The 26,269-nt window shown below is 37.6% G+C and overlaps 1 protein-coding gene across 2 annotated transcripts in view; it reads right to left on the reverse strand.

Annotated features, from left to right (window-relative positions):
- The window catches only part of LOC107733684 (leucine zipper putative tumor suppressor 2 homolog), a 61,392-nt gene extending 44,981 nt beyond the window's left edge, over positions 1-16,411 (reverse strand). For both annotated transcript variants that reach the window (XM_016545416.1, XM_016545415.1), the window contains exon 1: positions 16,259-16,411. The gene's annotated coding sequence lies outside the window, so the exon portion shown is untranslated. The remainder of the gene's footprint in view (positions 1-16,258) is intronic.
- Between the last annotated feature and the right edge of the window lie 9,858 nt (positions 16,412-26,269).

Consider the following 26,269-nt stretch of genomic DNA (forward strand, 5'->3'; position numbering starts at 1 on the left):
TTACTTAATGTCCTAATGATTTTTGGCATAAAAGGAAAATCTATCATTTTGACCCATACAATGTATTTTTGGCTATTGCTACAAATATACCCGTGCTACGTAAGACTGGTTTTGTGGTCCAGGGTCACAATATATCTAAAGTTGGATATACAGTACAGTATTATAACCAAATTTGTTCGCACACATATAGTATACTCACTTAAAGTGAAATACACTAAATCACAAATCTCAGCGGCCTGATTTTTATTTCATAGCAAACTATACCTATATTATCGCTCAGCTCTTTACATAAAGGTAAATATGCACGAATGTCCAACTTTATCTGCCATATACTTTAGTATACTATATAGCAAATCTCAACTACTTGATTGCTTGAATTGTCGAAAATGTACTATGGTACATTATCGCTCAGCTCTCATCTGCTAAATGCGACATCATGATTTTTCTGTAAAGCTGCTTGTGAAATGTGTATTGTGAAATGTGCTATATAAATAAAATTGACTTGACATTCAGATAAATGCTTGCATTAAAGCATGCAAATGACTTTTCGTTTCATTCTTGGTGTCAATGGACTTTCATATACGTTTCATTTATTTGTCAACATTTTTTCGGTTATGCAAAAACTGTCACATAAAGGAGGCATCTACACTACCAGTGTTATGATGGCACAGAGGATGATGGTAGTTTACACACATGAAACCAGATGTTTGTTAAGGTAGACAGCAGAGGAATGCCGCTTCCAAAGGGCTCTTTCAGCGTCTGTTTCCAGCCCGGACTAGACTGTTTCCTGTGCTGGAGTGTCAGGATGAGCTGGCGTTTTCTCTCTCCTCTCCTCCAGCCCCAAGGGCAGAAAACAAACAAGGCCAATGAAGTCATCTGCCTGAGTGCCTTAAGGGAGGCCTTCAGTTTCCCTGACAGAGCAGGGCGAGAGGAAAACGTGCGTGTTTCTGTATGTGTGTTTGAGAGAGTGAGCCACTCTAAGGCCAAAGGTTAAAACAGACTGCTCTAGTAAGCATTAGAGGACAGAAGTCCGTGTGTCTCAACTAGATGCATGTAGGAGCACCGCTGACGAAACTTCAGAGAGATACAGGACGCATTGTGCAGCTCCGTTGAATGCATGAAACATTGATGTCAGCTTTGTCTCTCTCAGTGCATAATCTCTGTAACAGATGGGGAGCTCTGCGAGATCAAAGCTATGATGGCATTGCTGCGTTACTGCTGTCAAACACAGGATCTGACATATGTATAAACTAGGGGTGGGGGAAAAAATCGATACAGCATAGTATCGCGATATTTTCCGCGGCAATACTGTATCGATGAGGAGGGGATGCAAGTAGGGATGCACCGACAATATAGGCTACATATAATAATAATAATAATATATATGGCACGCCGCGTCGCACCCCGCCCGGCAGTGTTCAGCGCGCATGTTTCACTATCCTCGTCACTGCGCGGTTTGATGCTCCGCTCAATATTCCGATCCATGAATGTGCGTTCCGCTAATATACCGCTCATGCTCATCGGAAAAGCAAAGTCCGCTCAAATAACAATATCGTTTCGTGAGGCCTCTGGTGATTCCCACCCCTAGTATAAACATGCAACGATGTGCAGCCATCTGAAATAGTCACAGAATCAAGAGTAATGACTTCATGACTTGCATATGAGGCGATCTTAAGAAAAAACAGCATGGTACAACAGAACTGAAGTGAATGCACAGGTGAAGCAGCAAAAATGACTCTTTGGAGCACTTAGTTGAACTCAACAGTTTAAAAAAGTGGTGAGAAAGAGGAAGACAAGGAGAAATAGATGGGCCAAGGATCTTTTCTCTCTGGGATCATGGATTCCCTCAGGATATTTTTTATCCACATTCATAAAACAAGGGAGCTTACTGTATTAAATAAGGAAGCCTTTGTATGTGTGTATGAATATAAGGCAACAACATTTGTTTGCATTTACATTTCTGTAGATTTGTTTTCTGAAATGATGTCTGAAAGAGAGTGTTTTGCATGTCATCACATTAAATATCAAATCATTTTTAATTATTCACACTACTGTATTTAAGACACAGTATACAGAAAACAATATTTATATTCAATTAATATTTTCATGCAGCTATCAACACTATTTATAACTCAATTACAATTATTAAATTTAGATTTTTTTTGTATAAGGCTTTTTTCTTTAAAAATTACCCTAAAATATTCAGTGCATACTAGGGGTGGGAATCACCAGAGGCCTCACAATACGATATTATCACGATACTTGTGTCACGATACAATATTATTGCGATTTTAAAAATACAATAAATAAATAAATCGTTAACACTTTATTATAAGGACCAATTCTCATTATTAACTAGTTGCTTATTAGCATGCCTATTATTAACATATTGGCTGTTTATTAGTACTTACAAAGCACATATTCTGCATGACCACATTATACATCCCTAATCCCACCCAATACCTAAACTTAACAGCTACCTTACTAACAATTAATAAGTGCCAAATTAGGAGTTTATTGAGGGAAAACTCTTAGTTTTTAGTGAATACGTGTTCCCTAATCTAAAGTGTTACCAATAAATAATTTGAAATGTTTGTAAATTATATTGTTCATTATTACATGCTGAATGTTTTATGTCCATTTACTATTTTGACATTTTTGGATACAGTTTACAGTTATTTCTTACAGTTTATCTTCTTAAAAAGATGGTTTTGACTAAAAATGCTGATTGTCTTAATAGGAGTGATGTAGTTGTAGTGCTCTGTGTGTATGTGAGTGAGCTAGTGTCCATATGGAGATCTGATGGGGTCTGACAGGACGCAATGCTTCACTGAGACAGACCGGCCAGCCCCACAGCAGGATACTCTATAAATACCCCATCACTACCTCTTTCTCTTCTCCCCTCTCTCATTTTAGCTCATCAAACATGAAAAGAAGGCAGATGCATTAGTAAACAAAAGGGACTGTGCAAATTAAGCATAAATAAACCCAAAATCATTATTTAGATATTCTGCTCCAGACGGCCATGCGTGAGGAGAGGCTCTGGGGGGAGTTACGTAACTGACTCTAATCCTTTTTTTTCTATGCAGCACAAGAACAGAAGAAACGGCTTCACCATTAAAAGAGTCAGGACAGCTTCTAACCATCTCAAATTACTGCTTCTCGGAAACTTCATTTATAACAGTGTGATTAATACAGATAAAATGTTAATGACTGGCAGCCTAATATTTTATAGCCAAACAAAACTGCTTCAATATTTTCCCTCAAATTTGTGACAATATGAGTCTTATTTTCCACATAAACCATGAAGAATCAGAAATACACCTGACATGAGATTAAAATGTCAAGCAAATGAGCTGATCTCGGTACTGCAATATTGAGTTCCAAATCCTGTATGTACTTTGGTTCTGTAGGGAAATGCTGAGTCAACCAAATAAACCGAAGTCCTCTCAAATCAATACTGACACACAACTTCAGTATTCTGCACTAATTTGGCAGCAGTACACATAGTGGCATGTAGTGGCTGGTGAACACCAACCACACTCCCGCTGGCTGGTCTCCCAGATGTGCCGTCCTGGTTTTGTTCACCTCTCCGTGCTGCTGCCTCAATGACAAGCAATGTGAGGCCCAATTAAACCCGACTCATTTTCTCATACTCTCCTCCGAGAGCTTCAAACAGGTTAAAGTTCACACATTCAGGACAGACTCCTGCTTTAGGCATCTGACCTGCATGAAGAGGAGGTCATACTATATGACAAAGGTCAAACAAATTATCCCTTTGATTATGATTAGGTTCTAAAAACCAATTTTGCGATGAATGCTGATAAGGTCATCAACAGCAGGTTTGGGTTAGACAGTTCATCATTGTAACGTGGGGTTTGGGTTTTGTTTCTTACTCATTGTTTTCATGTCTTTTATTTTGCAGTTTGGCCACAGTCACGTTCTCTGTCATGTGATTCCCTTGTCTGTGTGTTATGTTTTGATTTGTTCCTTGGTTCATGTGTCATGTTATCATTGGTTGTCTTAGTCATGTGTCTTGTCTCTCATTGGTTGGTTCTTATAAAAAGCCCTCATGTTGCCTTTGTTCTTCGTCGAGTATTGATGTTGTATCCCTGCTCTCTCGGTGAGTCTGTTTATGCCAAGTCAAGTCTGTTCGAGTCAAGTCTATTCATGTCAAGTCTGTTCATGCCATGTCAAGTCTGTTCAAGTCAAGTCTATTCATGTCAAGTCAAGTCTGTTCAAGTCAAGTCAAGTCTTTTTGGATTATGTTTTGTCTTTGTTGCAAATAAACTGCACTTGGGTTCTCACTTCAACTCGCCTTCAGTGGACATTTGTTCCAATCATTTACTCACCCTAATGTCGTTCCAATCCCAAAAGACTTTCATTCATCTTCAAAACCCAAACCCAAAGATATTTTTATTGAAACCTGAGAGATTTCTGTCCAAGTTTCAGTCTATTACACTAAAGTAGTCATTAGGGCAGTCCATTTAGGATAGTCCACTCTATCCATTAGGGCAATCAGAAGGTCGCTGGTTCGAGTCTCGGGTCCGGCAGGAATTTTCGGTGGGGGGAGTGAAAAACGTCTCAGGTTACTTATGTAACCATGGTTCCCTGAGTAGGGAACGAGACACTGCGTCCTCTAGGGGTCGCTATGGGGGTCGTGACCCGTGTCTGAAGCATACATTGAAAAAACACCAACTTGTTGGCCGGCGACAGCCATGACGTCACTACCGGTGCGACTATAGTATAAATAAGCGCCGGGAGCTACACATCATTCACTTCTTCGTCTGAAGCTTGCGTCCGCAGCATGGCAAGAAACCTAGAGGACGCAGTGTCTCGTTCCCTACTCAGGGAACCGGTAGTGACGTCATGGCTGTCGCCGGCCAACAAGTTGGTGTTTTTTCAATGTATGCTTCAGACACGGGTCACGACGAGGCGTACCCCATAGCGACCCCTAGAGGACGCAGTTCGAAGTTCCCATGAAAGGGAACCAGCACTCTCTCTACCTTCAATACCACGACTGAGGTGAGACCCCTGAGCACCAAACCCCCAACTGCTCCCCGGGCGCCGCAGCATTGGCTGCCCACTGCTCCGGGTGTGTGTTCACGGTGTGTGTGTGTGTGTTCACAGTGTGTGTGTGTACTTGGATGGGTTAAATGCAGAGCACAAATTCCGAGTATGGGTCACTATACTTGGCCACACGTCACTTCACTTTCACTAAAAACTTTGCCACTTTGAAAAGTTTATAGTCATCCTAAAAGAAATCCGCATGAAAATAATGGTTTAATCCAAGTCTTCTAAAAAAAACGTGATAGATTTATATGATGAACGGGTATTATCTCAACTTTTGTGGCTTTTTGTTTATTAGGCGTCGCTACCAAAGTGAGAAAGAAAAGCCTTGCATTTATCTGCTCAATGTGGTCATGACATTGATAAATAGTTGCAGTGCAACACTAAAGTTTTAGCTGAGCATTGAGAAAATTAAGTGTCTCAAAATATTTATGTATGCTATCCATTTGTGCCTTTTTATTAAGGTAGACTCTTATTTCTTTCTACACGGACCACAGGAAATCCATTACTGCTCTCTTAGGACAAATTATATGTGCAGAACAGTCCCACAAAAAAATACTGTTGAATGTGAAATAAGGCTTACAACTGTATTTACTACAATTGTCTTATTCAGATAATAGCTTACAGGTGCTGTTTTAAAATAGTAGATACATTGTTACTTTTATTCAGCAAGGACAGTGTAAAATAATCAAAAGTGACAGTAAAGACATTTATAATGTTACAAAAAAATTCAATTTCAAATAAATGATGTTCTATTGAACTTTCTATTCATCAATGAATTCTGAAAAAACATATCACGGTTTTTACAAAATATACTGAACAGCACAACTGTTTTTTAACATTAATAATAATAAGAGCAGTTTCTTGAGCAGCAAATCAGCATATTAAAATGATTTCTGAAGGTTCATGTGACACTAAAGACTGGAGTAATGATGCTGAAAATTCAGCTTTGCCATCACAGGAATAAATTACATTTTAATATATTTATATATATAAACTTTAAATTGTAATAATATTTCACAATATTACTGTTATACTGTATTTTAGATTTTTTTAAAAGCCGCCTTGGTAAGAATAAGAGATTTTAAAAGCATTTAAAAATGTCTAATGACCCCAAATGTTGAATGGTAGTGTATGTTTTGTTAAATAATAAAAACAAACTAATTATAATTATTGGTCAATGAATTGCTTGATATTACTACTCCAATATATGTTTTCTTGTGGATTTGAGTACTAAATGAGAGACTGTTCGGCTCAAACAAATACACACACATTACTGATTCCTCCATTAACAGAGCAACAGCATCAGACCTGTCCCTAAAAATAAGTTAAGAAGACAGAGCGCCCAAACAGAATGAGTCAACCATACATTTAAATCAAAAAGTATTCCGTGGAAATATGTCTGCCCCATCACAGCTTTATATGACATCTCGTCACAGCCGTGATTCAGAAAGTCTCCTGGAAATGTCAGGGAAGTTTTTGGATAAGGTGGCTGTAGTGACGTAAATCAGAGTTATGGGGTGGGAGTAGAGGTTTAGTGTTTGTGTTGCTGAGAAGAGGGGTGATAAAATTACTGTGGGGCTTGAACTGATCCCCAGAGCTCACGGGCGGCAGCCAAAGAGACCATTCCTCATCTACTGGCTCCAGAGAAGGGGTGGAGGAGAGAGAGCCAGAGGGTGGACACCACACCACAGAGAGAGAAAAAACAACTTTTTCTCTTCATTTTCCAACTGTTTGCAATTATGGTAAAATGTGAATAATCTGCAAAGCGGTAACATTCATACAGACAATTTATGGTACACCCCTATTTTCTTTTCATTTTGGAATGGGAAAAGACATGAGAGAGAGGGAGAGTGGACGAGAGTCAGCTGATGGAGTGGGCTGAAGAGGGAACAACACCACAGGCGAAATGGCAGAGTCATTCACTAAACTCTATCCACATGGAGCTCACAGTAACCCCACTTCCCACAATTACACTAAGTGCAAACTTTCACAAACGCACATACACATAAATCCTTCATGGTGGTGCTGTTAAAGTTCATTTGATTTGAACTTAACTGTTCAGGAACTTTTACCTCTGGAAAATGCATCCTATGAACCACATTGTCCTGGATGTGCTATTTTTAGGATTTAAGAGCTCAAAGAAGTATAGTTGGAAGTTACCAAGCCATAGGCCAAACTTTAAGTTAGCATCACCCAGTTTCCTTGATAAAAATCCAATAGGACTCTTCCATTGGCTTTTTGAGAAATGCCGAAAATAAGTTCTGTGACCAACAAAAGTTTTATTCTTACTTGTTTTGTTCATCATGATAATCTTCACAAATTAACATAATATTGAGAATTTTAAAGCGTAAATGAAAACCACAGAAGCAAAAAAGCTAAAGAACTACACCACATTTGCATGACTTCCATCACGAAGCTTCCGACAACTTTTTCAATCTTTATATAAAATCTACAAGGTGGAAAGTCTGAGTTATAATAGTTTGCATGAGCATGAGTATAAACACAAAGAGGCTGTAAAAGCTGACTAATACGTAGATTAATTTCCTGTTTAACATGATTTTTTTTAACATGTTGAACATTACTTTTTTGGAGCTTGTGTTAACCACAGACGTTATTTCAGGCATTTAAACAATAACTCACTCAAAAAATCCATTGATTTTGGAAAGATGGAACTGGCAGTTTAAAAAAGCTCTAACTAATTTCTTTGTTTTATTGCAGCAATATATTGCAAGCACAGAAACACTGCCCAAAAATGAAAGTTTTGTCAGCATCTACTCACCAACAATATTCATAGTGTCAATGTCGGGTTTATAAGAAAACTAGATTAGAAAATAATTTAGAGCATAGGAGAAATACGGAGAAGGGGATTAGAGCTAATGCTTCTGTTAACCAGCCAAGCCATTATAAAAGGACAAATTTGGGCCAATTAATCAGTTTGTCAGTTTAATCAGTTTAGTTAGTAGTTAAGCAACAGTGGATAAATAGCATGCATATATGGATTTATAAAGTGATAGCAATTACAGAGTATGATACATGCTAATGTAAATGTACCGCTCCATCCAGAATGATATGTCAGCCTGCAGAATCTCATATACTCTAATTCCACTTAAAAATGGAAGAACGAGCAAATCGAGATGTCTGGGGATTCAGGCTTTGTGTGCCAATTTAGTACTTCCCAGATAAGTCTTTATTTCTACACACAATGTCTCAGTGCAAGCCAATGGAATGTCAGAAAAATGTGTACTTCATTTAGTGGGCTCTCGGCATTCAGTTCTGCTCTTAAACACTGCCATCCTGCCAATTGCTTGCTCCATTGGTCAACACATTCCAGGCTGAATACTGGCCTGTTATGGATGCTACCCGCTCACTGTCATAGTATTGTGTCTTCTGGACCATCTCTTGACACTCTGACCTCATCCCATTACCTTCACAGATGCCTCTCAACATGGGAGCAGCAGAGAGGTTAACAAGGCCATTGAGAGAGGTCAACAACCTTGCTGCAGTCACTCCAGGCTTTTGGAGATTAAGTGTGAACACATGCCATAGTTGCACAGTGCGCTACCAAGCTGCAACTTCCAGACTCAGGTCTCTATATTCTAGACGGCTAATAAGTCTGTCTGAATGCCTGCATGTGGGATGGGGGTGTTCAAGGACACAAAATGAGAGCTGTTTAGATTGCTGTGCTAGGCTGTGCGGATGGTAATCCCCTCACAAGACGGGGCAATCTAAGCCTACACAGCTCTTTAGACATGCCTGAGAGACTGCCATCATGGTTCAGCATGACTGGACTGAGCATAAGCCCTCTGGTTTACGCAGCCCGCTGCATCAAAAACGGAGACACAGAATTTCAAACTATAGATCTGCAATCTTTTAACCGGAGGTTCTCATGCAGTCATCAATTATACAAGCGACAAATTCCACTAAAGATTGATTTCTGGATTATCTTACATAGCCGGTTAAAACCTTCAGAGGGGACGTCAATATAGGATTTCATCAGCTCTATAATTGAATTGCTATCTACATGGCATTTCTCCTTTACGGCATCTCATGAACTTTATGTGAACTTTATGTTCAGAAGAGCCAATTTGCACATGGGTTTTTATGAAAAAGAGCCTTGGTAGCACTTAGTTTAAGGAGAAGTTCCCACTATTAACTAGTTTCTTATTAGCATGCAAATCACTAGTATATTGGCTTGCTTATTGGTTTATTAGTACTTATAAAGCACATATTAATTCCTTATTCTGCATGACCATATTTTAGATCCCTTGATCCTATCCCATACCTAAACTTAACAACTACCTAACTATTAATAAATTAGAAGTTTATAGAGGGAAAGGTCAGTTAGTGAGAATTTTTCCCCAAACTAAAGTGTGACCAGAGCCTTTAATTAAATAATTTTTATACTATTTTCAAAAAAATGTATGATAATGGCAAAAAAATGGCTTTAATACTTCTTTTTCTATTTAAGAAAAATTAAAAGCAAAGAAAAACATTGAATGAGTTCAAAGACAAATAAATAAACAAATAAAGAATTAATTAATAGAATAGAATAAATATAGAATTAAATTTTAATCTAATTTCTTCTATATTTATTTTATTTATTAATTCATTTATTTGTTTAAATTATGTTTATAAATATGTCCAGCGTAATAATCAAGGAACTTTGCTGCCATACCATGGGTGCAGCAGACGCAATGATATTACGCAGCGTAATAGGCTTATTGGAAGTTACCTAGCTGGGGACTATTTTCAGGCGCTGCGTAATATCATTGCGCCTGCTGCACCTGTTTAACTCTAGGGGAGTTGGAAAATGAGTGTTCCTTTAAGCAGAAGTACTACAGAGACAGATAAACCATCTACAAAATATATGCGACTAACTAAAACTAAAATAAATAAGTAAAATAAATAAAATTAATTTAATGTGACAACAACTGTGTATCAATTGTGACTACAAATGAGAACTAAAATCTGACAATTACGTACATTTAAACCTCATCCCTTCCCTGTTGGATTGGTCTTGTGTGAGGTCTGTAGACTGGATGTGGGTGTTGACCACACACATACAAGAGAGGCATTAAAGGGCCGCTCTGTATAAATGGTGATGACATACTGGTTAAACAGCTTCAGTGACTCCAAGCATAAATCTGATTCTCCTAAAACAGACTGCAAACTTGGCATTCCTCTACCATCGTACGCGCTTGAACTAATGTTTACACACTTAATTACAGATCAGAGGTTAAAATGCAGGCAAGGTCAGCAGCTGTAAAGCAGAAAACTCTGGCATGTTGCACAGTTTGCTTGTTTGTAGTCAGTGGGAGATGCACTGGACAAGCCAGCAGCACAGCAGAAAGAGGTGAGTGTCAGAGCAAGCCTCAGGCAGAGCGAGCGGCTTGTCTCCTATCATAACTCACATCACCATGGGACGCACTGTGCAGTGGAAACAGTTGTGAGCCGAGGCCCCCTGCGTTGCATCAGCTTGTAGACAGAGATGGAGAGAAAGTGCTGCGTGCTTTACATCTCTCGCAGGCCAAAGATCATAAATCAGGGGACGTACAAAAAGGACAGTGTTTTCATAATGTTTCTTTCTCAGTGTGGGGGTGTGCAGATTTGCGGAGGCCTTTGACAGGGCAGATTCCAGGCTAATAGAAAGCAGGCCAAGCACGAGACGTGAGGCTAGTTCAGAGTATGCTTCCCTCACAATATATCGGAGGCCAAAATATTATTCTTTGATAACTGGGAACATTTTTTATTATAATTAATGTTGATAATGAAATTACAGCCATTTGTCTTGTTCACTAATAACAGCCATTAATTGGGTCTCATTCACTAATAATTTATATGCACAGAAAAATGTTTTGCATAATTCAGAACAAATGCATATGCACATGAATTTGTTCTTAACTCGTTCTAAAGTTAATGAATCTGGATTATTCTAAATGAGCGTCCAAGTGCCTAAGGTTAGTAATTTGCATAAAACACATATAAACCATCTTATGTTCATCTTCACAGTGTGTGAGTTTTCTGGTTTCACTTGTTCCTATATTTTTTTTGTAAATTTTGAATACATTTTAGTATGACAGCCATTTGGTTCTCATGATTTGTTTGTGAAAATGTTTATAGATTTCATGAACAAATTCATAAATTACACACACAAATAGATTCTATGCACAAAAAGTGCTTATGAATGAGACTCATTGTACTTTTTTGTATATTCTTTTTATGTAAATAAGCCAATTTATAGCTTCTATGTAGACATTCAAATTGAAACAGTTGAAACACAAAAAGTACAATTATTACTTCATTTATCTTCCACAAAAAGCTGATGATTATTGGATCATTATTGGCCCTAAAATTGCATCGCATCCCTCGGGTGTTCAATATTTATCGTCTATGATAATATCGTAATTGTGGTTTTGACAAAATGGGACCTGACATTATGACAATTTCATTTTTTTTTTAAATTGCATTTCAACATTCAAAATATTATTTTTAAAACATTAATCACATTATTTCATTGCAATTATTGTAATTATTTCACTGTATTTTAAGTGTAAATACATGTGTAAATAAATCTAAATGCTGCTTCAGATGCAGCTTCTGTGTCACTTCTGCTGTGCAAAAATGGATTTTGTTGATAAATGAATTTATTTATTAAATGTACGAATTTGACATAAAAGAGACATCTAATAAGTTTAGAAAAAAAGCCCCTATAACCTCATAATGCAAATGGCCAAAGTACGCAACACACATCATCATAGTACACATCACTGGGAATCACGTCTTGCACAGGAAGTGGATGGGCATCTTTGTGGGAGGAGCTTACAGCCTATCACTATCACTTTGCTGACTTCACTCTCTGAGGTCAGTTGTGTGGCTTGGGTTTGCTTGTCCTCAACATCACAGCTGTCAGCATTACACTGACATCTTGACTATATGGATTTAGCAGAATAATGGCTCCTCCCAGTTCTCATTATCACAACATTCAAGCACTGCGTTTGATTCATTTATTCTGTGCAATTCTGCCTGAACTAAAATTACCCAGTGCTTTGTGATAGATTGAGATTGAGGCGTCCAATCGACAGCCACAGAGAGGCCTGTAATCGTGCCGAGCGATGCAGACTGTTCTGTTCCAATTTGTAAATCCGTCAAGAAACTTAATCCATGTGATATATTAGCAGAAAGTGAAAGACAAAACCAAGAAAACAGTGTGGCGCACATTGATTTTCTCTCAGGAATATTAATGGATGGCTCCTCCCCCAACACGATACAGATCAACTGCTTCCATACACACACAGAGCCATAAATAGACACATATGCATATCTCAGCAAATCAGCCTCAAGAACACTAGATATACTGTCAGGACTCCAATCACGTAAAAATGCCATTATTCTTTCAAAATTCAGACAGCAAAGTCTTGGTGAATTTAATAAATGGCTATGTTAGAGCCACTCCAGCAACTAAATCAAAGATTTACTGTATTCTCTGTGCCAGCGCTGAATTTTTCCCACACCGACCATATCAGAGATAACCTCGTAAATTTGGTGCCCTAGAATGTCGGTATACTGATGTGCACTTCCAATCAAGACAAAAATGGCAGGCAAGTTTACAAAGCAACGCCTGCCAAAAGCCATCCAACACCCTATGAAATTACAAACTCTATCTTCATTCATGCAGCAGATGCCAAATTCATTCTGAAACAGACGCTTTGTTCATTTTATCAGTCTCTATATTTGTCAATCAAACACTAAAGACCTTCACATGCCTGGTTCAGTAAGGCTGTCACTGCAGTTGGTTAAAAGTTATATGAGCTACATGGAATGTATGTCACATGACCTAGTGATCATTGAGCGCTTACCTCTGATTCCTCTTTCCCACACACTGTTAGCAACAGCTGGGCTTTCATAGTGTGACTAGCCTTCCAGCACATTGACTTGCCTCTCTTAACTCTGTAAACACACTGACAGCTCATGTGAGTGATTCCCTTCGGCTGGACTCATAAAAGCAGTCTGTTGATATTAAACTGCCTGCACTTGTGAAATTATAAAACTGTGTGCAATACAAGTCCAGGAATATACAGCGTACAAAACTGTTTTCTCTTGGGAGGAAAACAATTTTTGCTGAGGGATTAAGGACATCTCGAATATTAATAATTTATATTTATACATACATATCTTTCTCTTTGGAAGTTCTTCAAAAATAACTTTTAAATTGACTCCCAAAGCTATATGTTCTATACTTCAAAGACTCAAGGCCTTGAAATTAAATACAGCTGCCAGGATAATTTGTCAATTCTCATTCATACTGTTATGCAGCATATCAACTGTAAGATGATAAACACAATCAATAAATGGTTTCATGTACAGAGACTGGCTGAAACAACCAGCATGCATTTTCATACAAACACAAGGCATAGAGAGTATATATAAAATATGAAATATAACTTTCATCCACCTACTTCTATCCTAAATACTTCCAATGGGATGCCTGAAAGCGGCTGGGTATGGCGGACCATGTGCAGTGCCAGAAATCTGAGTGTCAGTACGTAGCCATTGGATCCTACCAATTTTAAAGATGGCTACAAGTACAAGTAATAGTGGTGCATGAATGCTGCATATCCTGTTTCACATACTGTAGCTTTTAAAGCCCTCAAAAATACAAATAAACATACTGCTAAACATGTCTCATAATAAGAATGGAATTCCAGAGAGGGGCGTTTCTGACAGTGTGAAGAATGTCTTTATAACAGCAGAATCGTATCTAGTCTAATATTTCATCTTCTACTGATGGGAACCACAAGTGGGTTTCTAGAGTCTGGTGATAGGGGACTTTGTATTTTCAGTTCATAAGATCTTACTCTATGTTGATAGATGAAACAGAAATGTTTTGCTGAGTGTGGTGAGCACGAGAGGTAAGTTGGTCAAAGTTAAGCCTGGTTCTTTTAAAGAGGAGGAAAAACTTGACTGATGTTCTTCTTGTATTGTGTTTAAAGGCAGGGTATGTGATTTTTCAAACGCACTTTAGAAAACTGATTCGGGCCGAATAGCAAAACAAACTTGTAGCCAATCAGCAATAAGGGGCGTGTCTACTCGTGATGTGGAGGAGAGAGCTTTCAGTGCATGGGATGGACATTAGCCGAGCCAAGCGACAGCAAGATAGAGATGGCGGATAAAAAACAAAAGAGGAAAACGTCTGCGGAACGATAAGACAAGAAGTAGGACCCGTGTAAATATCGGATCAGCTTTCCAGAGAACTCAAGGAGCGGAGGCCTGCGATCGGACGCCGAGGTTGCTTTGTTTCTTCTCAATAGGTGAGTAACACCGTGTCTACAACAACTAAAGTCTGCCTACACTGGACGCGAGAAAGAGGTCAAACGACCGTTGAAAACCATTTGAAATGTATGTCAGCACGTCATAAATAGAACCCGGCAGCAGTTTTCTGTCGGGGATTTGTTGCGCCGCGCCGCTCACATCCGTAGACACGGTGTAACATTGGTTTTGCTTTGTTTCACAGAACTAATCGTTGCCTGGGTTGCGTACGTATATGTGGGGCAGAGCTATCAAAATAGGGGCAAGACCCTTTTGGGGTAGGGCCGTGTTTGTTTTGGTGATTTCAAATATCAACATTGGCTACCAGAAATCGCTTACTCTGCCTTTAAGCACTGCAGTGTCTTCCAGCATGACACTGAAACACTTGAATCATTACATTAAAATGACTGGTTGTTTAATGTATTTTTCTTCACTTTTAAGTTGTTCCAATGCAATATGAAAAGCAATATGGAATATTTAACTAATTTACAATTTGACAGTCACTAAAAACAATTCAGAACAACATGTTACAATTAGCACAACATGTACCATAACTCTTGTCATATAGCACATAAAACAAATGCTGTTTTAAACAACAACATTACAGTAAGTGGGTGAATCACACAAAACATATCTAGAGAATCAAATCTAACTGAGAATAACAGGAATTCCTAAATTCTAGTAAATCTAGTAAATAGACTTCTTTTTGGGGGAGGGGTGTGGGTTGAAGTGGGGGTAGAGGTGTAAAATGTAACAGATAAAGACCCTTAACCCCAACAAAACCTTTGAAAGCAAACTGTGAAACACACACACACTGCATTCATTCTCAGATAACATCGTTAAGGGTAATTGACAAGTCACAATTATCACACAGTACATAACAATAGTCAAAGGTGAGATCTGAACCTACTGAGAATGAACTACAGGGATTTGTGAGAATGTGTTAAATACACACAGAGAATGAATACAAAGACTATTCAGACAATGTGTCTCCAGGAGGGACGCTCCATATGCTGTAATTAAAAAAGACACTGGGATGCCATACTTTTGCTGGGATAAATTGGTGTCTGCCTACATTCAACATAATTATGACCTTTGTAAGATAAAGCACTCAGTCACTTCATTCTCACAGCCAAACGAACAGCAAAAACAATATACATTAGCACAAACGAAAGCAAACTAAGATGCACCTTATATTATAAAAATTAGTAAGAAGATAAATTACAGTGTTACTAGTACAAATGTTGGAACACAACATTTTACGCATGAGGTCAGGAAATTAAAATAATAAAATGTAACTTTTAATCTTACTAGTACGATTTTTAACACATTTTACACATTAAATTGTAATGAGATGCTATTTAATAGTAACAACTGATGCTAACAAAATGTTACCGGTAAACAATGAAAGATACTTGTATCTCTCATGGTATCTTTTTAAAACTGGAAAAGGTACTAGTGACAAAAATACAATTCTATGTCAAAAACTGTAATCTGTCATCATTAATGCAACAGTCTCTTGTCACTGTTGGGATAGTGCCTATTAGTAAAGGAACAAGTTGGCTACTACTGAGTACTGAGTCTGACTTGTGAAAATTCTAGTCAGTTTGAACTAATCTAATGAAAAAGTAGCCTACCACCATCTAGTGAATAGTTAATAGTGAGTTTATAAAATACGCATAATGTCACTATACTGTAGGATTAATTACTAGTAAATAAAAAATAAATACTACAGTAACAAAAATAGCTAGTTATTTGTAAGCAAAGCATGTTAAAACAACTTTCCATAAACAAAACATCAAAGAATACACATGAAGCATCTGTAACGCTGAGGGCTCAAACTCGCACTAAAGTTTTCAAGCTGGTTTCAGTCACTCACCGTTGTCTGCGTGAAGAGCGCTTGAGCAACACCGTCCATAAAGAATCAACGCGTCTGAGGAAAGCGTCCTGGTATTTTCACTGCTTCCAAAGGCTTGTGAAGTTCACGCAGATCTGAGCCGCCCCCTCCCTCCCTCTCCCTCTCCCTCTCTCTCTCTCGCACACACACACACACACACACGATGCGCAACCTTTTTAACCCTCGTTTGTCTTTTGCAATTGGATAGGATGGTCCTATCTCCTTTAACCCCCTCTCCCTCTCCCTCTCTCTCTCTCTCTCTCTCTCTCTCTCGCTCTCTAAAGTAGGACAAACTCCCGTTGCTGAAGGTTAATACGCGCAGCCACTACACATCTCTGCGTCCATCCTCCTGGAAGCGACTGCTGCAAACTGCCTTGAATCCCGCTGCTGAGTGGCGCTGCCCCTCGCTCTAGCTCCGCGCTGGACCGCCGCTGGCGACAGAGAGCACCGCTGATCCGGAGCGACAAGCAGCCCGGCTGTGGGAGAGTGCCCACGCGCGGGGGCTCGCGACGGCCGACACGCTCAAGTTCAGCAAGCAACTTGAACTCTATTGTAATTCATGTTGCACCAACAGTAAACAGGCACTGCAGAGTCTGTTTACACGACGCGTTTAATGATGACGCTAGAATTAATCGACTACAAACATTTCGTATTAATAAAAACAAGAGTCATGATAAAAAAAGAAAATGTAGGCCTAGAGAGGACACGGGGAAGTTGTCAGAATTGTTGAATCTCTAGAGCTATACTGTTCTGACAAGGTTTTAAGTTCACATAAGGCAATATGTTAGGGTACCTTCTTATTGGGGGATGTTGTCACAGTAGGCTTATTATTTATTTTATAAATCTGTCCAGTTATTAGTTACAGTATTTGTTGCCCAAAATGATTTGATATTTTTGTTACAATTAGCTGTTTAATTAATTGTTTTATGCTTCATAATTGTTTTACTGTGTAAATCTGAAATAGGTTCTATTATGACAACTTACCCCTATGCCCTGTTTTTTTCAGAGCAATAAAAAAGAAAATAGGTACAAAACTGTCAGGGATTCTTTCAAACGGTACTAATACGTACACTTTATGTACTAATATGTGCTTAAAAAGTACTAATATGTACCTTTAGGGTACTAATTTATGGGTAAACAAAGTACAAAGATGTACCTTTTAGCTTTTGTACCTGAGGTTACTGCCCCATTGACAGCTTTGCACCCTTTTTTCTACACTCAAAGAACAGCAAAAACAGTTGCTGGTAGCCACTGACTTACATAGTATTTTTCCATAATAGGGAAGTCAATGGCTACCATCAACTCTTTGGTTACCAACATTCTTCAAAATATATTCTTTTGTGTTCAACAGAACTCATACAGTTTTGGAACGATATGTGGGTGAATCATTAATGACAGAATTTTCATTTTGGGGTGAGCTATCCCTTTAAAGGTATGTGTCTTGATTTTCATAAACAAATCCACCCTGAGAAAATAAACTAAAAGTGTGATAACTAGCCCTGGTCTTCCCTATTCAGCAAGACATATAACCATCTCCACCCATATTGACAATCCCACATATTGTTTATTGATTTCTGTAACAGTCTATTATACAGTCCTCTGGCCTGGAAGAGTCTTTGAAATATGACTCAGTACTGTTTGAAGGTAAAGAACTAAATAAGCACAAAGGTTGAGGCACAAAGAGCAAAGGAGTGGTATTTGTTATATCATGACGGTTCTTGTCCAGTGACTCTAGGCTTTTCGGGGCAAAACAGATTATTATTATTTTTTAAATTTGCCCGATCCTTTACATATTTCCAAAAGGTCACATCTGACAGCACATAGTTAGAGAAAGACTTTGATGAGTATGCATGTCACATCCCTGTCTGTTAATCAAAAATATACTTTATATGTAAATGTCTATATGTTGTACAGCAGTGTTGGGTAAGTTACTCTAAAAAAGTAATTAATTACTAGTTACTAATTACATCTTCAACAGTGTAATTTGATTACTGTACAAATTTCTCTCTCAAAAAAGTATTTAATTACTTATTACTAATTACTTTCTAAATCCTATATCAACCTCGACAAGTTAATGATGAAACGGTTCTTTTAACTCTTTCAAATAAATAATAGATAGCATACTAATTCTGGTCACACTTTAGATTAGAGTTCAATTCTCACTATTAACTTTTTCCTCAATATACTCCTAATTACTGCTTATTAATGCTTAGTAAAATAGTTGTTAAGTTTAAGAATTGGGTAGGATGAAGGCTTTAGAATAAGGTCTTGCAGAATAAGACATTAATATGTGTTTAAGTAATAATAAACAGCCAATATCCCAGTAATATTCATGCTAATAACCAACTAGTTAATATGTATATGAATGTTCTACAGACTATAAGTTCAATTACATAAGAAGTAACTGTAATTAAATTACAGAAAAAAACAAGAGTAATCCCTTACTTTACTTTTTCTAGGGAAAAGTAATTAAATTACAGTAACTAATTACTTAATAACTAATTACACCCAACACTATTGTACAGTATATACATACATATAGAAAGGTTGTGGGGGGCTTACCGGGGGTCTCAGCAGGACAACAAATATGTCTCATCATTCACTGTTTATAACCTGACTTCAAAGCCAGAAATATTGTTAAAGAAACCATGACTGAAGGCAGTAATGCTAAACAAACCATAACCAAAACTGAAAGAACACAGAAGATCTAATGACAAGTAGTCTGTATAGGATCTTAAAAAAAGAAGAAAAAAAGTATAATTTTCAATAACACTGCAACTGTATAGATCATACATAAATTGCACATACCTAGTTTTCAGATATTTAAAATATATATTAATTTGTTGCATTTTTAAATTATCTAAAAAATATATATGTATTATATAAGAGTATATAAATGAGTTAAAATTAATTTAAATTAAAATTGATTCGTTAATGATGATTGACTCTTATAACTGACCCAAATATGAAAAAAGTTATTTACCATTTGCAGTTTTATAAAGTGCAACTGCAGCTCTGGTGTAGAGCCAGGGTTGCCATAAACAAAAATAAAGGCTCTTAGTTCATACGAGTTCATTAAACTAAAACATCATGGGGCTCAATTAGACATTTAGTTTCAGAGCAACGTAGCAAGCCTGAAGGGATTCATTTGCATAATTCAAAACCTGTTAAATCAGCGGCGCGCACTGCAGCATAAACATTCTCACACGTACTGTACACCCTTGTACTGTATACGACCTCTCATACACAGCTCATCTCTTTGTCCACTAATCACTTCCCCAAAACTGTTTGGAAAAAAATAGGCCAATAACAGTTTATTTTTCTCCTCAGCTTGTTTTAAGCTCTGTTAATTGTTGCATTGTCCTTTTATTAAGACTTGTTTGCTAAATATGAGTAACAAAGTCAAACAGTGATTTCACACATTAAAAGTTGTAGAATAATTTACATAAGAATTTAACACAATTAGAGTATATATTCTGAACTTTTCTGTAAGCATAAGAAATCATACTCAGACTATTTTTATACCGGGAAGTGAATTTATAATAACTGAAGTTGCCTTTTGCCTGTTGAAATAGGATGACCATCAGTGTGAATGATTATTATACCCTGTAGACTCTCCAGAACTGTCACACATTATACAGCTGCAAAGTGCTTTGAGATAATTGTCCACTGTATACATACATGAAAGATTATTTAAATCAGTTTCAAGCCTTTCAATATGTATGTTACAGACACAACACTGTCTGGACATCACAGGACAAACTCCTCAGCAGATATTGTGTGAGGCATTAATATTGTCAGCTGGAAATGTGTTTCTATCTAATTTTCCTTCTCAGAAACTCTGAGAAACTATTCTGCAATCCGTCTTTAGTCTTAGAAAGTAACAAAAAGTGTAAACGTAATCTGTGGACCTGTTCCAAATAGGACATGACAGCCGGGGCATCTCATTTCTCCAGCCAATTTCTCCATCAGTACAAAATTCAAGACAAAGATGGATAGAGAGAAAGAAAGAGGGAGAGCAAGAGATAATGAGCTGTTTACCTTGCGGCTTCATTTAACTTTTCAAAGAGTCTCAGGTTCAGAGTTTGATGCATAAAGATAGACAGCTTTTGGAGTTGCGAAGTAGCTAAAAATAAGTGAGTGGTTCTTACTGCAAATTAAAAAAAATTAGTAAAATAAAATTGCATTATATAGAATGCAAAACACTAGCCATGTAATGATGCATGATGCAGAATAGGAAATTGCATTTTAAAATAAGCTTAAAATCGACCTTTAAATGGGACAAAACATTTACCATATCTTTTCGGATCAAACTCATAAATTCTGGTGCACATTCACCTCTCCCTTGGCCATGTGATTAATACTAATACAATATTTGGTCCAGTGTTTATTCCATGCATGTGTTAGGCTTCATAAAATTAAGGTTGAACCACTGATGTCACATGGACTATTTTAATTATGTCCTTACTACCTTAAACGTGTCAGTTGCAGAGTCAGAAAGCTCCCGGATTTCATCAAAAATATCTTAATTTGTGTTCTGAAGATGAACGAAAGTCTTACAGGTTTGGAACGACATGTGGGTGAGTAATTAATGACAGAATTTTCACTTTTGGGTGAACTATCCCTTTGATGACAGTTAGTTAGTTGACATATAGTTGCAAAGTTACTTATAGTTAATAGAATGTCTAAAGTGGACTATCGGAAGTGTAACCATCATTTAGTTTTGGTAACTTAATTTTAAGGATGTCCTTGTTTTATGTCTACATTTTTGAGTCGCCACTCTATGTGGAATATAAAATCCTAAAGCAAAACTAGTTTAGAACCACTGAGTCTAAGTGAAATGGCAGCGACCAATAACAGAAGTGTCACGTGCATTAAGAGTATCTTAGCCTTGTGATGTTTTGGACTAGAATCATAATGTTATCATATTAACATATAATGTATCATTTACATCTTGTACTGCTCATGATACTACATGGAGGACTGACTTATGTGGATGGAAAAAAATGTTTTGGACACAATAATGGCCTGGACACTAGTTTATTTACCACTTTGTAAACCAGGCGTTTTCTTAGAAACTATCATTCCACCCACAGATGAAAGAGCAACAAAAAAGCAAACAAAGAGGCCAACGTAATTCTTGACATGCAATAATGTGAACAGTTTGTAATCAGATCTGATTGATAAAGACAGGATCTTTAGTCATTTTGTTGGAGAGAGCTTACAGAAATCCCTAAGGGTTTCTGTGGATGAAAATCCTTGCCATATTTTATAATGCCTGACATATTTTCTGGTCAATTGCCCATTTCACAAATGCTGCAATAATGAACCAGAACAAGGAATGCCATCACAACATCCGTCAAATGAGTACTAGGAATAAACAGAATCATTGTAATTTATAATTTATTACAGATTTTCCAGATGGAAAATCTTACTAATGCCCTGCAGATTGCGGCACTTAGGAGACATGAAATCAAAGAGTTAATAATTGGCAATAAAGCTAAATTGTTCTATACGTGAGAAGAGTGTAAGCACCAAGGGTACTGGGCAGCATACTGTACATTTCTGAGCAAGATCATAATCTATCAAGCGACTTCAAAGGAAATCCAAACATAATGAGTGCAGACTAACACTAAAGTCTGCCACACTTTAATTACTTCAGCTCCTCTGGGGAACTCTTACCAGTAGCCTACATTCTTGCCATTCCTATGATTGTACATGGGCACAAAATGGGATTATACATTTACTTAAATGGATGGTTTCCCAGTAGGGTTTGCTTCAGTCGGGCACTGCGGAGCAACTTGACAGTGAGCAGTTTTAGTCAAAGTAGACTAGTCCAGAGTCTCTCATTGTGAAGCGAAGCCATTGTGTGGCTAAATTAAGCACCCTTTCAATTCAAAGAACCAGTCTGCAACCCTCACCCCAGCCCCAACCGACTCACAGAGCAGCACCACAAAAGTGTCTTTGCTTACAGAGGAGCTTTGTGCATATAGTTAAGATTATCTGCCCTTTTTCATGGTATGGTGAACTACTTGATTATGCCATTGCTGTCCAATTGCCTTCATTTGAGACACCCAAATAGGGACGAGTGGAGCCTCAGATCAGCAGTGAGAGAATTTCAGACACTAAGACCCCGTTTACACTTGTACGTTTTCGTTTTAACATGCATAACTTTTGCTACGGTTACGCCTATCGTTTACACTACTCTGGCGTTTTCCACCCTCGAAAACGGAGACTTTTGAAAACGCTGCAGTCCCCGTTTTAGTTTGAAAACTCCGGGGTTGCGTTTCAGTGTAAACGGACCAAAACGGAGGCTTTTGAAAACGATGGCGTGGCTGCCCACAATCGCACTGTGTATCCTTGACGACCGTGTAAACAATAACATCATGCTCATTGTTGTACCCATAGGTGTGTGTATAGGTAGATACCCCATTCGACCGCTCAAAGCACGTAGATGCGTCCGCCATCTAAATAATAGGGATCTACCTATACATATCTATGGTTGTACCTGCATGAATGGTCACGTGACATGTGTTTTCGGTTGTGTAGTGTAGACGGAGATCGTTTCTGAAACGCAGAGGAAACGCCAGTGTAGACGAGGATCGTTTTCATTCTAAAATGCCGTTTTAAAACGAAAACGCACTAGTGTAAATGGGGCCTGAGGCTCCATTGCCACTTTGTTTCACTACTTTGCAGACTTGTAGAAGGGGAATGAGTGCAATGTTATGCAGCTGAATCCTGCTTTGTTTAGATGCCAAAGCTGTTCCATTACTGTCAATGGTGTGTGCCCCAGCGTCCTGGATCTGTGTGTTTGTGCAAGTAAAACAGGATGTGGAAGTAGTGGATCTACACTGGCATGTTTTTTTAATGTGAAAAAACATCGGTGTCGCGCACGTGTGTGCTGTGTATGTGTCACCGTTACTTAAGTGCTCCCTGCTGTCCTGAGTGGGGTGATAACCAGGAGCTACTGCTCGAAATGTCTGTTAAACAGGCCTAGATGGAATCTGCAGGCGTTTTCTGCACTGATTTGGGAAAATCTGCAGGAACATATTAGGATGATACATTTAAGGATGGTAAAATTGTGCAGATTTTTGAGCCAAGGGTTTTTTTTTTTTAATGAAATTAAGTTGCATGGTTGTAGAGTGTTTGACTGTCTAAAAAATTCAGAAAATGTAAAAAAATCAAAATCAAAATAAAAAATCAATTTAAATTTGGCCACAACATTTGAATTTTAAAATATATAAAATGCAGTAAAAATAATTATAATCATTCTAATATGCTGATTTAATTAAAAGATTCTTATTATCAGTGCTGAAATCAGTTGTGCTGCTTAATAGTTTTGTGGAAACTGTGATACTTTTTTTTAGGATTCTTTGATGAAAAGAAAGTGCAAGCAAACAGAATTTATTTGAAACAGATTTTTTGATAACAATGTAACATATTTTACTGTCACTTTTGATCAATTTAATGCATCCTTGAGGAATAAATGTATTAACAACCCTTAAAAAGGTACTGACCACAAATGTTGGTTCCCTCTCATAAACAGGATGCATTTAAAATATAGGATGCAGTATAAAATACACACACAGTAAAACTAAATGCACTCATTTTTCACTCACACTGCTGGTCAAGGACAGGCTGTCCCAGTGCTATATGGGAATTTTCTCTGTGGGGTTGGACCATTACAATTTCTCCATCATCAGCTTCTTTGATACTAATTTATCTCAAAATAGAATGCTTAGCATCTATACAGACCACAGCGAGTGAAAGATCTAAATCGTTCTTACATCTCAAAGCAGATGAGGGAATACCTGAGGACTGCTCCAAATGAAACAGTGACAAAATGATTTCATTGTCTTTCTTGAGATGCTGATAGAAGGATTCTCAGTGGAACCTGCAAAAAACTGGGAGGACGTATAATGAAGAAGCATATAAAGGGGAGATAAAGAAATGGTGCACTGGGAAGGCTAGTTTACGTTCGTCTGCAGTGAAGGTGATATGATCTAAATTGAGGAAGTGGGGCACAAAGAGTTCTTTCTGTGATGTTATTGAAATCCATGGAGCAGACAGAGATAAAACTGTGCTTTATCACAGAATGAGGCACAATCCATCTGTATCTCACATAACACTGCCACTACACAAAACACACACACACACACACACACTCACACTTTTCCTGCTTGTGTTGAACTTAATAGAGCAGGTGTCAGCATTAGGCCATGATAACATTGAGTTTGCAGCATCCAAACAAATGCAAGGACATACAGGCACTGACAGCTGTTAACTGGGTGCAAACGCACTTTCAGCAGTTTGCATCACTGACTATAGAGACATTTTGAGCTCGCCACAGGGAAAACTCAAGCCATTTCAAACTTTGCTATCATACTTTCTTTTCTGTCAGTGGATTTTGAATAGCATACAGTGGTGGTGTGCTGTGGACTCTAGAAACATGGGTGATGGGTAAGTGTTTGTTGTCATAATATTACACCTCTTAATATTATTATAACACATAAGAGGTGATAACACTTCACATTAGAGCATTCACATTGCCCAAATGGAATCTATAGCTGATTTTGAGGTGAAATCTATAAAATCCTGCAGAAAAACATGGTAAAGTGTACTGAAAGTATAATTTATACAGAAAATACTAAACATAATAAGTGATATAGTGATACATGAAACAATGTGTGTAAATTTAGTTGCCAAGGACATCTAATATAATAAGTGTACCAGTCATTGTGTAGGGTATAGTGTACAGTTAGTCAGTCACAAATAAATAGAATGTGAGATATTCAACTCTACAGTGAAAACTTTTTGTAGCTGAAAAGTGCATGCCTGAAATTGATCAGCACATTAAACTACTTCATGGGTTTTTCCTCTCTTGCTCATTCGGCTGAATTACAGAATGATTTGCTTAAATTACATGGGTGGATTCATCAATAAATGATGTAACACTTGGACTAAAGTGGGCTAAGCACTCGGCCTCTTCCATCCCGTGGAGCACAGGCCTGTAGTGTGCCACTGTAATGTCCCTAAATTCAGCAGGGGAAAGAATGAACACTGGATCCTGAGCGGCCACAGCAGCTGTGGAAATGTTATGCCTGGCTGAGACGGCGCTAACAGCCACAAGTTCCCATGGATGATGCATTGATGCCTGCACAAATACTGGTATTGTTCACCAAAACAGGCTTCCTGTTCTTTAGCCAGTTAACTTGTGACGGGTATATTTTCACACATTTATTCATCTTTTGGTTATTTTTTTGTGTTGACAATTGGACCCATAGGGGGAGTTTTTTTTGTTTGTTTTTTACTTTAAAGTGTAATTGCTTTTCCTTTTTTCTGAGCAAATTATACTATATACTAATTTGGTACAATGCACTTATTGTGTACATTGGGTATATTTTCACACATTTATTCATCTTTTGGTTATTTTTTGTGTTCACAATTGGACCCATAGGGGGAGTTTTTTTTGTTTGTTTTTTACTTTAAAGTGTAATTGCTTTTCCTTTTTTTCTGAGCAAATTATACTATATACTAATTTGGTACAATGCACTTATTGTGTACATACATGTTTTTATATTGTACTTATATTTTTAAATATAAGTTACACCTTAACCCACCCTTAATCCTACCCATACCACCAAACCAGTCCCTAACCTTACCCGTATCCCACCTCAAAAAAGCAGAAGTGTTTTGCAATACAATATGAACACAATAAGTAGTACATTGTACTTATTTTTTGCTGTAAGCACATAGTTAAGGCAAACTACTATAAAGTGGGACCCCTAACTCTCACACTGATCTTCATTAAGACATTATTTAATATATTTATTATCAAGTAATTTCTTCATGGGAACTATTGGCTGGCTTTACAATGTGAGTGATTTCAGGGCTTATTATCTTTGTGGGAACATTTGTTTCAGTATAATCTGGGCTAAACCTGACTTACATACAAACAGAATGTAATTATTGCTCAGTGGCATTTTGCTGAGT

The sequence above is a fragment of the Sinocyclocheilus rhinocerous genome, unplaced genomic scaffold, assembly GCF_001515625.1.
Source record: "Sinocyclocheilus rhinocerous isolate Xijiao unplaced genomic scaffold, SAMN03320098_v1.1 scaffold789, whole genome shotgun sequence".
Lineage (NCBI taxonomy): Eukaryota > Metazoa > Chordata > Actinopteri > Cypriniformes > Cyprinidae > Sinocyclocheilus > Sinocyclocheilus rhinocerous.